This window comes from Stenella coeruleoalba, assembly GCF_951394435.1.
Source record: "Stenella coeruleoalba genome assembly, chromosome: 8".
Classification (NCBI taxonomy): Eukaryota; Metazoa; Chordata; class Mammalia; order Artiodactyla; family Delphinidae; genus Stenella; species Stenella coeruleoalba.
This window is the reverse complement of record NC_137154.1, coordinates 45,072,495-45,088,746: the sequence shown is the minus strand read 5'-3', so window position 1 is coordinate 45,088,746 and position 16,252 is coordinate 45,072,495. Positions and strand designations below refer to the sequence as shown.

The window sequence follows — 16,252 nt, the reverse complement described above, 5'->3', positions numbered from 1 at the left end:
CCAGGAAGGGGAAAGAAAGTAACAGATTAAATATGTGGGTAAACTTAAATGAATGACTGTTTAAACAATAGCTACAATTTCCTATAGCGTTTAAATTTTAAATAGAATTAAACTACAACAGCAGCACACAAGTCAGTAGAAATAAATGAAGTTAAAGTGTTTTAAAGTCCTTACACTAGCAGGAAGAGGATAAAAGTGTCTATTTATATTATTAGCCTTTGATAATTCAGAGAAAATTCAATAGTAACTGTCAAGAAAACTGAGACATTTCATTCTTAAATTCAACAAACACTGAACGTCTCCTATGTACCAAGCACAAAACTAGGCACTATGTACATACAGCAGTAAACAAAATAAACTACAAACAACTCAAAGCCTACCAACAGAAGAATGGATAAATGCATTACAGTTTGTTCATAAAATGGAATACTACACAATAACGAAAACAGAGCACAATATACATAACATGGATGCATCTCAAAACACAATGCTGAGTGAAAAGAAGAAAGACTTACTATACTTACTTACTATATTACTTACTATATTCCTCCATTCATAGGAAGTTCAAACACAAGCAAGAGTAATCTATGGAATTATAAATCACAAGTGTATCTTTAGAGAGGAGGAAGGGTTATTGATTGGAATGGAGCATAATGAGGGCTTCTGGGGTACTGATAATGGTCTGTTTCTTGAACTGAGTGGTGGTTACATGGGTGTGCTCATTTGGGGGAGTATTTACTGAGCTGTGTAGCTTGTGTAATTTGTTTATGCATGCTGTAATTTCATTAAAAGTATTTTAAAAGATGGTGCAGTTTACATGTACTGACGTGGAAAACTTCAGAGCGTACTTCTGGGAAAACTAAGTTCTGAGAAAAAGAAGAAACTACTGAATAATAGCTTTATCTCTTTTTATAAAAATATATTGCATATATACATTATGCAGAAAATAATTCTGGGAGGGTGCACAACAAAATATCAACAAGAGTTATATCTGAGTGACATAAATATCGGTGGCGTTTTTCTCCCCATATTGGTCTGTTTTTTAAATTTATCTACAACAAACATGGAAATCTTACATAACAGCTATATTTGAAAATTAATTATAAAAGAACAACAGCCTTTTTATCCTCCTCAATCTAAAGACGATTCATCTTGAAAGAGGAGAGCAAAGCCAAATGGGAATAGAAACACTCTGCTTTCTCTGACAATCTATTAATATAACACCTCAGTACCAAACACCAGGACTATTCTTTCTTTCTTTGTTGATACTGCTCCTAAAACAATTGTAAAAGCTTTTTATGGACTTAAGCATTTGTCACAAGCTTCATTACAAACTTTGGCCTTCTCCACACTATTTTTATAGTCTAGTGCCTCTCATTTATATTCATCTTTGTTTATATGGCTGTCCTTGCCCTTCTTTACGTCCTTTCAGTAACTGCATTCATCAGTACTCCCATCTTATTTTACCTTCTGTTCTCACAGGCAATACCTCATGATTTTTTTAGAATGTCTTATCTTCTTCAAAGAGCCAGACACTAGAAAATTAAAATTTCACCAACTCCACACTATCCAAACATCAAATTCAGATGCCTCTCAGCTCTCCTTGTGACTGAAAGTACATAACTCTTTTATAGGTAACTGTAAAACATTACAAACCCTTTCAATGCAGTTACCCAATATTCAACACTTTATGTGCTTCATTTTGGGGTTTTCCTAACACCACTTCGATCAATCCTTTAAACGGTAAACTAAAATGCAGAAATATTTACCACAGCAACTTATAATTATTTAATTTTACTTATATTACATAAAATTTATAAAATGAAGAGGGGAAAAAACACAATTCGGCCACTCTAACACAACTTATTTCGATGTACTTCCCCCTTTCAACTCTCTTCATTTGGGTGTGTTTCAGAGCTGTAATTATTTTGCATATACGATTTTATATTTTTACTTTTTTCCCAACTATACCATAAGCATCTTTCCATGTTTCTATATGCTCCAAAAACATTTTTAATTATAATCATTCCATTGCTGCTGAAGATTACTGGCTCCAGTATTTAGCTACTATAAACAATGCTGCAATAAACATCTTTACATAGTAAGTTTTCAAATTTTTCTATTATATTCTTAGGTTAGATTCATAGTCTTCCCTAAGGCATTATGGAAAAGGTGGTACTGGAATTAAAGGATAGAGAATTTTGGGAATTCCCTGGCAATCCACTGGTTAGGACTCTACACTTTTCACTGCTGAGGGTATGGGTTCAATCCATGAGTCAGGGGACTAAGATCCCGCAAGCTGCGCAGCACAGCCAAACTAAATAAATAAAGGATAGAGAATTTTGAATAGAGAAGAGAAGGACACAGGCCCTGACTCTGAGGTCTGTGGGGAATACAGAGTGGTTCAGTTTGGCTGGTGCATTATGTATGTATAAAGGAAAACAAGAAATAAAAACTGGAAAAAGGGGCTGAAGCAAGATGATGGAGGAATTTTATTAAGTGGACGATGGAGGGTAACTAAAGTGTTTTTCTTTTTTAAATAACACACAGGTTAATGTAATTGATATGTATTTCTCAAAATTAGTAAAAATCTTAAGTGGCTCTGAACATGTAAGTGGTGCTTGTAACGTTTTTTATCTAAAGACCTACCTCAAATCATAAAATTATAAACCATCCTCGAACATCAGAACTTTTGTTAAGCTTCAATCTTTTTCAGGTTCCCCTTTTAAAAAGTGAGTTGATTCAAGGGAATGAGAAGACAAGCCACAGACTGGGAAAAAATATTTGCAAAGGAGACCTAAATAGACATTTCTCCAAAGAAGACATACAGATGGCCAATAGGCACATAAAAGGATGCCCAACATTGCTAATCATTAGAGAAATGCAAATCAAAACTACAATGAGGTACCACCTCACACCAGTCAGAATGGCCATCATTAAAAAGTCTACAGACAACAAATCCTGGAGAGGGTGTGAGAAAAGGGAACCCTCCTACACTGTTGGTTGGAATGTAAATTGGTACAGCCACTATGGAAACCAGTATGGAGGTTCCTCAGAAAACTAAAAATAGAATTACCATATGATCCAGCAATCCCACTCCTGGGCATATATCCAGACAAAACTATAATTCAAAAAGGTACATGCACCCCTATATTCACAGCAGCACTATTCACAATAGCCAAGACATGGAAGCAACCGAAACGTTCATCAACAAATGAATGGATAAAGAAGATGTGGTACATATATACAATGGAATACCTACTCAGTCATAAAAAAGAACAAAATAATGCCATTTGCAGAAACATGGATGCAACTAGAGATTATCATACTAAGTGAAGTAAGTCAGAAAGAGAAAGACAAATACATGGTATCAGTTAAACGTAGAATCTAAAACATGACACAAATGAACCTATCTATGAAACAGAAACAGACCCAGGGGCATAGAAAACAGGCTCGTGGTTGCCAAGGGGGAGGGAGTTGGAGGAGGGATGGAGTGGGAGGCTGGGGTTAGCAGATGTAAGCTATTATATATAGAATGGATAAACAACAAGGTCCTACTGTACAGCACAGGGAACTGTATTCAATATCCTATGATAAACCATAATGGAAAAAAATATTTTAAAATAATGTATATATATGTATAACTGAATCACTTTGCTGTACAGCAGAAATTAACACAACATAAATCAACTACATACTTCAATAAAATAAGTAAATATTTGCAAACAGTGTATCTGATAAAGGGCTGTTATCCAAAATATTTTTTAAATCTCTTAAAAATCAACAGTAAGAAAATGAACAATCCAATAAGTTAAAAGTGGGTGAAAGATCTTGGGACTTCCCCAGTGGCGCAGTGGTTAAGAATCCGTCTGCCAATGCAGGGGTCACGGTTCGAGCCCTGGTCCGGGAAGATTCCACATGCCGCAGAGCAATTAAGCCTGTGCACCACAACTACTGAGCCTGCGCTCTAGAGCCTACGAGCCACAACTACCGAGACCATGTGCCACAACTACTGAAGCCCGTGCACCTAGAGCCTGTGCTCCATAACAAGAGAAGCCACTGCTATGAGAAGCCCATGCACTGCACGCAACAAAGAGCAGCCCCTGCTCGCCACAACTAGAGAAAGCCCGCACACAGCAACAAAGACCCAACGCAGCCAAAAATAAAATAAATTAAAAAAATAAAAATTTTTAAAAATTAAAAAATAAATGGGTAAAAGATCTAAACAGACACCTTTCCAAAGAACACATACAGAGGAAGCATATAAGCATATGAAAAGACATTCAATACCATATTTCACTCAGGAATTGTAAATTAAAATAATAAGATACCATCACACACCTATTAGAATGGCCAAAATCCAAAACACTGACAACATTAAATGCTCTTAAGAATGTGGAACATGGATAAAGAAGATGTGGCATATATATATACAATGGAATATTACTCAACCATAAAAAGAAACGAAATTGAGTTATTTGTAGTGAGGTGGATGGACCTAGAGTCTGTCAAACAAAGTGAAGTAAGTCAGAAAGAGAAAAACAAATACCGTATGCTAACACATATATATGGAATCTAAAAAAAAAAAAAAACTGTTCTGATGAACCGAGGGGCAGGACAGAAATAAAGAAAGGGATGTAGAGAATGGACTTGAAGACATGGGACGGGGGGGGGGGGGGGGGAAGGTAAGCTGGGATGAAGTGAGAGAGTAACACTGACATATATACACTACCAAATGTACAACAGATAGTTAGTAGAAAGCAGCTGCATAGCACAGAGAGATCAGCTCAACGCTTTGTGTCCACCTAGAGGGGTGGGATAGGGAGGGGATGGGGGATATATGTATACATATAGCTGATTCACTTTGTTGTACAGCAGAAACTAACACAACATTATAAAGCAATTACACTCCAATAAAGATGTGAAAAAAAAAAGAATGTGTAACAACAGGAAATCTCATTCATTTCTGGTAAGAATGAAAAATGGTACAGCCTCTTTGGAAGACAGTGTGGCAGTTTCTTACAAAACTAAACATACTGTTACCATACAATCCAGCAATTGTGCTCCATGGTATTTATCGAAAGAAGCTGAAAACATGTCCACACCAAAACCTGCACATGGATGTTTGGAGTAGCTTTATTCATAATTGCTAAAACTCGGAAGCAACCAGTATGTCCTTCAGTAAGTGAAGGGATTAATAAACTGTGGCACATCCAGACAAATAATATTCAGCGCTAAAACAGTATGAGCTATCAAGCCAGGAAGAGACATGGAGGTACCTTCTGTGCATATTACTAAGTGAAAGACACCAATCTGAAAAGGATACATATGGTATGATTTCAACTATATGACATTCTGGAAAAGGCAAAACTATGGAGACAGTAAAAAGATTAGTGGTTGCCAAGAGTTCAGGAGAGAGGGAGGGATGAATAGGTGGAACATAAAGGATTTTCAGGGCAGTGAAACTATTCTGTATGATGCTATAATGACATAATGTCAAAACCCACAGAATGTACAACACCAAGAGTGAACCCTAATGTAAACTATAGATTTAGGGTGATGATAATGTGTCAGTGTAGGTTCATCAACTGTAACAGATGTCCCACTCTGGTGCAGGATGATGATAGTGGGGAAGGTTGTACACACTGGGGTAGAGGGTATATGGCAACTCTGTACTTTCCCCTCAATTTGCCATAAACCTAAAACTGCTCTAAAAATTAAAGTCTTTTGTTGTTGTTGTTGGTTTTTTCTTCCAGTTTTATTGAGATATAATTGTAAAGTCTTTTTTTTTTTACATGAGTTGATATCTCAAAAACATGTAAGGGTCCCACATGAAATAGAACAGCAGTTCATTAATGCTTCATTAAATCCTAGCTTGATCCTAGAATTACGAACATTGAAATAACCATGCTAGAAGCCTGTCCAAATTAAGCATCAAGGTCTTGATTGGGATTTACATTACAAGGGTGTATCTGTCTGTTAAAACTTAAATTGTACACTTATGTTCTGTGCATTTTATTCTATATAAATTAACATCCAGGGAATTCTGAAATTTTAAAATTATTTTGAAGAAACTTGATTGGGTATTACAGTCCATAAGCAAATAAAATTACTATACTTGAAGTCGATTTTTTTTTCTGTTTCAAAGTTTTAAAATAAAGGAGAGGTGCTACCAAAGATACAATAATTAGCAACGCAACCACAGAGAGAAAGGAAAAAACAGGAGAGGATAAAACACAAGTCTAGAAGTTGAAAAGCAATTGGATAAATTTAGCTGAATTAGCTCACCCTCAGAACACTAAATCCTAAACCACAGGGAAAATGACAAGAAGCTACCCAATTCAGACTTCAGGGTGCTCAACAGCTCTGGCAATACCAAGCAAAACTGGCATTACCAGACAATTCTATTAGTGAAGGGTGGGTGCGAACTGTACGAAAGCCTAGGTAAGAAGCAGTTAGATCCCCAGATACCGTCCCTTCTCTGTACACCTAGGTGACTGTCCTTGCTCCATCCTAGCTGAAGAGTGGAAGCTTAACATCAGGAAAAAATAAAAGAGAGGGTAACTCGGCTGTGGGAATATTTAGCAATTGAGAGTAAGGATTTCAAACTGAAAAGAGAAGAAATGGTTTAAAAGTTTACATAGTGAGTGTTGCAACCCCCAACAATCTTCTCCTTCCTGGCTCCTAAAATTCTGGCAACCAAACCTATACCCCCCAGGCAGAAGATGGGAAGATCCTTCTCTGGGAAATGTGACAAACCCAAAAGACCGGGAGGTTATCAAACCCAATTAAAGCAAGATCGTGCAATAGTGAAGGCCGTAGTCCAAAACAAGATCATGAGGCACAAGATCATGAGGAAGCTAAGGAAAGCCTCTAACATGGAAGATCAAAACCAAAACAAACAGTGGGGGAAAAAATCGAGAAGAAAAAGACTTTTTAAAGTCTTTTTGGACTTAGAAACGTTTTTAAAATCAGTAATATCTTTAGAGACACAGGAAAAGCTATCATATCCATAAAAAACAAGAAAACATTATGAAAAGGAATATTCAGAGACAAAAAGAGCTGCAGAAATATTTTTAATGACAGTAGAAATAAAAAAACAGGTGGAAGAAAAAAGACATAATTTTTTAAAGCCCAAAGAGGTGAAAACAGGAGTTCCAGAGAGAAAGAACACAGACAGTGGAGAATGGAAGGATGTTAGGTCCCTATGTTACCTGTTTGGAAGAGGCTATTGAATAGCTATAATAAGGAATACAAAAGAGAGCCACTTCAAGACATGAAATTTCAAAGATCAGAAATAAATGAAAAATCCCAAAAGCTTTGAGGGAGGGGAAACTGAGCACCACATAAAGGATTAGGAATCAGAGTAGCTCTGGATTCTCAGCAATCTTGAAATTGAAAAGACAATGGATCAATAACTTCAAATTTCTGAGGGGAAATGATTTCTAGCCAATTCAAATTATCAATCAAGAATATAAACATTGCAGACATGCAAGGCCCCAGGAATGTTACTTCCTTTTTACTCTTTTTCAAGATGCCACTGAAAAGTATGCTCCAACAAAATTAAGAGAAAAAACAAGAAAGAAGAGGTGAGGTTTGGGAATAAAGAGATCCAACACAAGGAAGAGGAAAAAAAGGGAATCTTCAGAATGATGGGGAAGAAAAATTCCCGGATATCACTGGTGCATCATATAGAACTACTACATAAAGCACCTCAGTAGGCCCAAGGAGAGAGTTCTTCAAGAAGATAAAGCTGATGGAGAGACTTAAATAACTGGCAGAATTAGCTGCATTTGAACTAAGAATAAGCAACAAAAACTAAGTAAACAAACAACAAAAGAGATAATTATTAAGTTCATTTACATAGTCAAAATGAAAGCATTGAACACTGACTTAGCCAAAACTACAATGTAACATTTGGGAAGATGCCAGGTTGAGTGGGAAGTGTGTCTGTGCAGGCAAGTGAAATCAGTTAGGTGAAAGTCAATCCCCAGATGGCGGAAGAGTAAGACGCGGAGATCACGTTCCTCCCCACAGATACACCAGAAATACATCTACGCGTGGAACAACTCCTACAGAGCATCTACTGAACGCTGGCAGAAGACCTCAGACCTCCCAAAAGGCAAGAAACCCCCCACGTACCTGGGTAGGGCAAAAGAAAAAACTAAACAGAGACAAAAGGATAGGGACGGGTCCTGCACCAGCGGGAGAGAGCTGTGAAGGAGGAAAAGTGTCCACACACTAGGAAGCCCCTTCGCGGGTGGAGACTTCGGGAGGCGGAGTGAGGGAGCTTGGGAGCCGCAGAGGAGAGCACAGCAACAGGGGTGCGGAGGGCAAAGCGGACAGATTCCAGCGCAGAGGATCGGGCCGACCGGAACTCGCCAGCCGAGAGGCTTGTCTGCTCGCCCGCCGGGGCGGGCGGGGCTGGGAGCTGAGGCTCCGGCTTTTGTCGGAGCGCCGGGAGAGGACTGAGGTTGGCGGCGTGAACACAGCCTGCAGGGCGTTAGTGCACCGCGGCTGGCCGGGAGAGAGTCCGGGGAGAAGTCTGGAACTGCCGAAGAGGCAAGAGACTTTTACGTCCCTCTTTGTTTCCTGGTGCACGAGGAGAGGGGATTAAGAACGCTGCTTGAGAGAGCTCCAGGGACGGGCGCGAGCCGCGGCTAAAAGTGCGGAGCCCAGAGACAGACATGAGACGCTAGGGCCGCTGCTGCCGCCACCGGGAGGCCTGTGTGCTAACACAGGTCACTAGCCACACGCCCTTCCGGGGAGCCTGTGCAGCCCGCCACTGCCAGGGTCCCGGGATCCAGGGACAACTCCCCCGGGAGAACGCACAGGCGCGCCTCAGGCTGCAACGTCTCTCGCCGGCCTCTGCCGCCGCAGGCCCGCCCCACACTACGTGCCCCTCCCTACCCCCGGGCCTGAGTGAGCCAGAGCCTCCGAATCAGCGGCTCCTTTAACCCCGTCCTGTCCGAGCAAAGAACAGACGCCCTCCGGCTACCTACACGCACAGGCGGGCTAAATCCAAAGCTGAGCCCCTGGGAGCTGTGAGAACAAAGAAGAGAAAGGGAAATCTCTCCCAGCAGCCTCAGAAGCAGCGGATTAAAGCTCCACAATCAACTTGATATACCCTGCATCTGTGGAATACCTGAATAGACAACCAATCATCCCAAATTAAGGAGCCCTGTGGATGAAAGGCTCTTGGTGCTGCAGCCAGGAGTCAGTGCTGTGCCTCTGAGGTGGGAGAGCCAACTTCAGGACACTGATCCACAAGAGACCTCCCAGCTGCACATAATATCAAACAGCAAAAATTTCCGAGAGATCTCCATCTCAACGCCAGCACCCAGCTTCACTCAACGACCAGCAAGCTACAGTGCTGGACATCCTATGCCAAACAACTAGCAAGACAGGAACACAACCCCACCCATTAGCAGAGAGGCAGCCCAAAATCATAATAAGTCTACAGACACCCCAAAACACACCACCAGACGTGGACCTGCCCACCAGAAAGACAAGATCTAGCCTCATCCACCAGAACACAGGCACTAGTCCCCTCCACCAGGAAGCCTACACAACCCACTGAACCAACCTTAGCCACTGGGGACAGACACAAAAAACAACAGGAACTACGAACCTTCAGCCTGCAAAAAAGGAGACCCCAAACACAGTAAGATAAGCAAAATGAAAAGACAGAAAAACACACCGCAGATGAAGGAGCAAGATAAAAACCCATCAGACCTAACAAATGAAGAGGAAATAGGCAGTCTACCTGAAAAAGAATTCAGAATAATGATAGTAAGGTTGATCCGAAATCTTGGAGATAGAATGGACAACAGAATGGACAAAATGCAAGAATCAGTTAACAAGGACCTAGAAGAACTAAAGATGAAACAAGCAACGATGAACAACACAATAAATGAAATTAAAAGTACTCTAGATGGGATCAATAGCAGAATAACTGAGGCAGAAGAACGGATAAGTGACCTGGAAGATAAAATAGTGGAAATAACTAATGCAGAGCAGAATAAAGAAAAAAGAATGAAAAGAACTGAGGACAGTCTCAGAGACCTCTGGGACAACATTAAACACACCAACATTCGAATTATAGGGGTTCCAGAAGAAGAAGAGAAAAAGAAAGGGACTGAGAAAATATTTGAAGAGATTATAGTTGAAAACTTCCCTAATATGGGAAAGGAAATAGTTAATCAAGTCCAGGAAGCACAGAGAGTCCCATACAGGATAAATCCAAGGAGAAATACGCCAAGACACATATTAATCAAACTGTCAAAAATTAAATACAAAGAAAACATATTAAAAGCAGCAAGGGAAAAACAACAAATAACACACAAGGGAATCCCCATAAGGTTAACAGCTGATCTTTCAGCAGAAACTCTGCAAGCCAGAAGGGAGTGGCAGGACATATTGAAAGTGTTGAAGGAGAAAAACTTGCAACCAAGATTATTCTACCCAGCAAGGATCTCATTCAGATTTGATGGAGAAATTAAAACCTTTAGAGACAAGCAAAAGCTGAGAGAGTTCAGCACCACCAAACCAGCTCTACAACAACTGCTAAAGGAACTTCTCTAGGCAAGAAACACAAAAGAAGGAAAAGACCTACAATAACAAACCCAAAACAATTAAGAAAATGGGAATGGGAACACACATATCGATAATTACCTTAAATGTAAATGGACTAAATGCTCCCACCAAAAGACACAGATTGGCTGAATGGATACAAAAACAAGACCCATATATTTGCTGTCTACAAGAGACCCACTTCAGACCTAGAGACACATACAGACTGAAAGTAAGGGGATGGAAAAAGGTATTTCATGCAAATGGAAACCAAAAGAAAGCTGGAGTAGCAATTCTCATATCAGACAAAATAGACTTTAAAACAAAGACTATTAGAAGAGACAAAGAAGGACACTACATAATGATCAAGGGATCGATCCAAGAGGAAGATATAACAACTGTAAATATTTATGCACCCAACATAGGTGCACCTCAATACATAAGGCAAATACTGACAACCATAAAAGGGGAAATCGACAGTAACACATTCATAGTAGGGGACTTTAACACCCCACTTTCACCAATGGACAGATCATCCAAAATGAAAATAAATAAGGAAACACAAGCTTTAAATGATACATTAAATGAGATGGAGTTAATTGATATTTATAGGACATTCCATCCAAAAACAACAGAATACACATTTTTCTCAAGTGCTCATGGAACATTCTCCAGGATAGATCATATCTTGGGTCACAAATCAAGCCTTGGTAAATTTAAGAAAATTGAAATTGTATCAAGTATCTTTTCCGACCACAACGCTATGAGACTCGATATCAATCACAGGAGAAGATCTGTAAAAAATACAAACACATGGAGGCTAAACAATACACTACTTAATAACGAAGTGATCACTGAAGAAATCAAAGGGGAAATCAAAAAAAACCTAGAAACAAATGACAATGGAGACACGACGACTCAAAATCTATGGGATGCAGCAAAAGCAGTTCTAAGAGGGAAGTTTATAGCAATACAATCTTACCTTAAGAAACAGGAAACATCTCGAATAAACAACCTAACCTTGCACCTAAAGCAATTAGAGAAAGAAGAACAAAAAAACCCCAAAGTTAGCAGGAGGAAAGAAATCATAAAAATCAGATCAGAAAGAAATGAAAAAGAAATGAAGGAAACGATAGCAAAGATCAATAAAACTAAAAGCTGGTTCTTTGAAAGGATAAACAAAATTGATAAACCATTAGCCAGACTCATCAAGAAAAAAAGGGAGAAGACTCAAATCAATAGAATTAGAAATGAAAAAGGAGAAGTAACGACTGACACTGCAGAAATACAAAAGATCATGAGAGATTACTACAAGCAACTCTATGCCAATAAAATGGACAACCTGGAAGAAATGGACAAATTCTTAGAAAGGCACAACCTGCCAAGACTGAATCAGGAAGAAATAGAAAATATGAACAGACCAATCACAAGCACTGAAATTGAAACTGTGATTAAAAATCTTCCAATAAACAAAAGCCCAGGACCAGATGGCTTCACAGGCGAATTCTATCAAACATTTAGAGAAGAGCTATCACCTATCCTTCTCAGACTCTTCCAAAATATAGCAGAGGGATGAACACTCCCCAACTCATTCTACGAGGCCACCATCACCCTGATACCAAAACCAGACAAGGATGTCACAAAGAAAGAAAACTACAGGCCAATATCACTGATGAACATAGATGCAAAGATCCTCAACAAAATACTAGCAAACAGAATCCAACAGCACATTAAACGGATCATACACCATGATCAAGTGGGGTTTATTCCAGGAATGCAAGGATTCTTCAATATACGCAAATCAATCAACGTGATACACCATATTAACATATTGAAGGAGAAAAACCATATGATCATCTCAAGAGATGCAGAGAAAGCTTTTGACAAAATTCAACACCCATTTATGATAAAAACCCTGCAGAAAGTAGGCATAGAGGGAACTTTCCTCAACATAATAAAGGCCATATATGACAAACCCACAGCCAACATCGTCCTCAATGGTGAAAAACTGAAAGCATTTCCACTAAGATCAGGAACAAGACAAGGTTGCCCACTCTCACCACTCTTATTCAACATAGTTTTGGAAGTTTTAGCCACAGCAATCAGAGAAGAAAAGGAAATAAAAGGAATCCAAATCGGAAAAGAAGAAGTAAAGCTGTCACTGTTTGCAGATGACATGATACTATACATACAGAACCCTAAAGATGCTACCAGAAAACTACTAGAGCTAATCAATGAATTTGGTAAAGTAGCAGGATACAAAATTAATGCACAGAAATCTCTCGCATTCCTATACACTAAGGATGAAAAATCTGAAAGTGAAATCAAGAAAACACTCCCATTTACCATTGCAACAAAAAGAATAAAATACCTAGGAATAAACCTACCTAAGGAGACAAAAGACCTGTATGCAGAAAATTATAAGACACTGATGAAAGAAATTAAAAATGATACAAATAGATGGAGAGATATACCATGTTCTTGGATTGGAAGAATCAACATTGTGAAAATGACTCTACTACCCAAAGTTATCTACAGATTCAATGCAATCCCTATGAAACTATCACTGGCATTTTTCACAGAACTAGAACAAAAAATCTCACAATTTGTATGGAAACACAAAAGACCCTGAATAGCCAAAGCAATCTTGAGACGAAAAATGGAGCTGGAGGAATCAGGCTTCCTGACTTCAGACTATACTACAAAGCTACAGTAATCAAGACAGTATGGTACTGGCACAAAAACAGAAATATAGATCAATGGAACAGGATAGAAAGCCCAGAGATAAACCCACGCACATATGGTCACCTTATCTTTGACAAAGGAGGCAGAAATGTACAGTGGAGAAAGGACAGCCTATTCAATAAGTGGTGCTGGGAAAACTGGACAGCTACATGTAAAGGTATGAGATTAGATCACTCCCTAACACCATACACAAAAATAAGCTCAAAATGGATTAAAGACCTAAATGTAAGGCCAGAAACTATCAAACTCTTAGAGGAAAACATAGGCAGAACACTCTATGACATAAATCACAGCAAGATCCTTTTTGACCCACCTCCTAGAGAAATGGAAATAAAAACAAAAGTAAACAAATGGGACCTAATGAAACTTCAAAGCTTTTGCGCAACAAAGGAAACCATAAAGAAGACCAAAAGACAACCCTCAGAATGGGAGAAAATATTTGCAAATGAAGCAACTGACAAAGGATTAATCTCCAAAATTTATAAGCAGCTCATGCAGCTTAATAACAAAAGAACAAACAACCCAATCCAAAAATGGGCAGAAGACCTAAATAGACATTTCTCCAAAGAAGATATACAGAGTGCCAACAAACACATGAAAGAATGCTCAACATCACTAATCATTAGAGAAATGCAAATCAAAACTACAATGAGATATCATCTCACACCAGTCAGAATGGCCATCATCAAAAAATCTAGAAACAATAAATGCTGGAGAGGGTGTGGAGAAAAGGGAACCCTCTTACACTGTTGGTGGGAATGTAAATTGATACAGCCACTGTGGAGAACAGTATGGAGGTTCCTTAAAAAGCTACAAATAGAACTACCATATGACCCAGCAATCCCACTACTGGGCATATACCCTGAGAAAACCATAATTCAAAAAGAGTCATGTACCAAAATGTTCATTGCAGCTCTATTTACAATAGCCCAGAGATGGAAACAACCTAAGTGTCCATCATCGGATGAATGGATAAAGAAGATGTGGCACATATATACAATGGAATATTACTCAGCCATAAAAAGAGACGAAATTGAGCTATTTGTAATGAGGTGGATAGACCTAGAGTCTGTCATACAGAGTGAAGTAAGTCAGAAAGAGAGAGACAAATACCGTATGCTAACACATATATATGGAATTTAAGAAAAAAAAAAAATGTCATGAAAAACCTAGGGGTGAAACAGGAATAAAAAAAAGAAAGTCAATCCCCATTTTCATGATGGGAAGTCAAGAAATACAGTCTAATATTTTTAATCAAAAACAGTAATATAAGATTTATTTAGAGACATGGAGGTATATCAGTTAGGGTTAGGTTGGGCTGCAAGTGAATGGAAACCTTAAGCAAGAGTAGCTTAAACAAAACAGGAAATTTCTATTTCACACAAATGAAATAATCCAAGATTGGTATGGAGGAGCCATAATTATCTTTTCATTCTACAATCTTCAATATATAGCTTTTAGTTCCTGTCCAAGATGGCTGCTCAAGTTCCAACCATAACCTACCTTCTAATCAGCAGGAAAGAAAAGTAATAATGAAGGTTGTGTTCCTTTCTCTTAAAAACACCTCCCAGAAGTTGAATGTGATTTACTGTTTAGTATTTAATCATATCACCACAACTAGCTACAATAAAAATTATTAATTAATTAACATTTTTACCCTGTTGTGGAAAAAATCATTTCATTAAGATCAAAGATATTTTCAGAGTATTTTATGTTATTAATTCTGCAAAATGTACAAAGGATGAGCAATTCCCTAGAGTTAAGACACTGTAGTTAGTGTACTAGTAAACTGAAAAAAAAACCAAAACAATATTTACCAGATTTTTACATCCTGAAATAAGATTTTTTTTTCTTCTTAGTTATGGTCTAAGAACAAGATTTTTATGTTGAGTCAGAGAAAAGAAGTACATGCAAAGTAATAATAATAGTTAACATTTATTCAGTGTTTTCCATATATACAAAGCACTTTATAAACATCTCATTTAATCCTTACAGTCTGATAGAGATACTCTCATCATTTCCATTTTACAGGTAGGAAATGGAGGCTTTAGGTAACTTGTCCAAAGTTTTGCATCTTACAGTACAGGACCTGGGATTCAATCTCAAGCATTCAATCTCAACTCTACAATCTACACTCTTTTTTAACACCTGAGTTGTCCTGCCTCATTTCAGTGAAAATTATCAAACTTTCCTCATTTGAATATAAGTGAGATTGGTTGCAGGAAAAGAGAGCTACTCAAGCAAGTTCAACCAAAAGGGAGGTTAGTATAAGGGTTCAACAAAGATCTCGTAGAAATCCAAGGGCTTTGTTCACAGGAGCCAGACCAAGCCCCAAAATGTGGGCGCACAGCCTGGATTTTGCTTATCTCTACATAACTTCTCTGTTATGTAACTACTCTCCCTTTTTTTTTTCTGTTGCCCAGTTCCTTTGCTCCCTAGTAGTTTCCTATACCTTTGTGATTTTCACTAGCTGTCCTACTGCTGCTGTGTGGCTCTTCCAGCCCCTCTGCTTTATTGTTTGTTTCCCGTTTTGGGAGCTAAATCGTATGGGCCCATCTCACCTTTCTGAGGCAGACCATATAAGTGGATGGGTTTGAGTTCCTATCCTGTCATTTCTGAAGAGAGGTAAAGTTACATGATCCAAAACATGGCCACTGGCCCTAAACATGGCCATGACATTTCACCTAGAAGTGGGATATGGGTCAGAGGGTATCATAAGATTTATTGACAACTAACTGACCTAGTTTAGGTGAAACTATCGAAGAAAAAGATGGTCATGTGAAACTTTTACTAGATAAATATTTTTCTAAGGTGCCTTTCACAGAAGTTTTAGTCAATGGCCTGTGAAGAGTGGTAACTCTGACTAAATATATATAGGAAACTGCCAAACGTATTTAGTTTCTGGAGATTCACAGTGTGGAATGGTATATTTAAA

At 38.5% G+C, this 16,252-nt stretch overlaps 1 protein-coding gene across 4 annotated transcripts in view; it reads right to left on the bottom strand.

Moving 5' to 3' along the window:
• The window catches only part of SBF2 (SET binding factor 2), a 472,518-nt gene that overhangs the window by 425,623 nt on the left and 30,643 nt on the right, over positions 1-16,252 (bottom strand). The gene's annotated exons all lie outside the window — the stretch shown is intronic.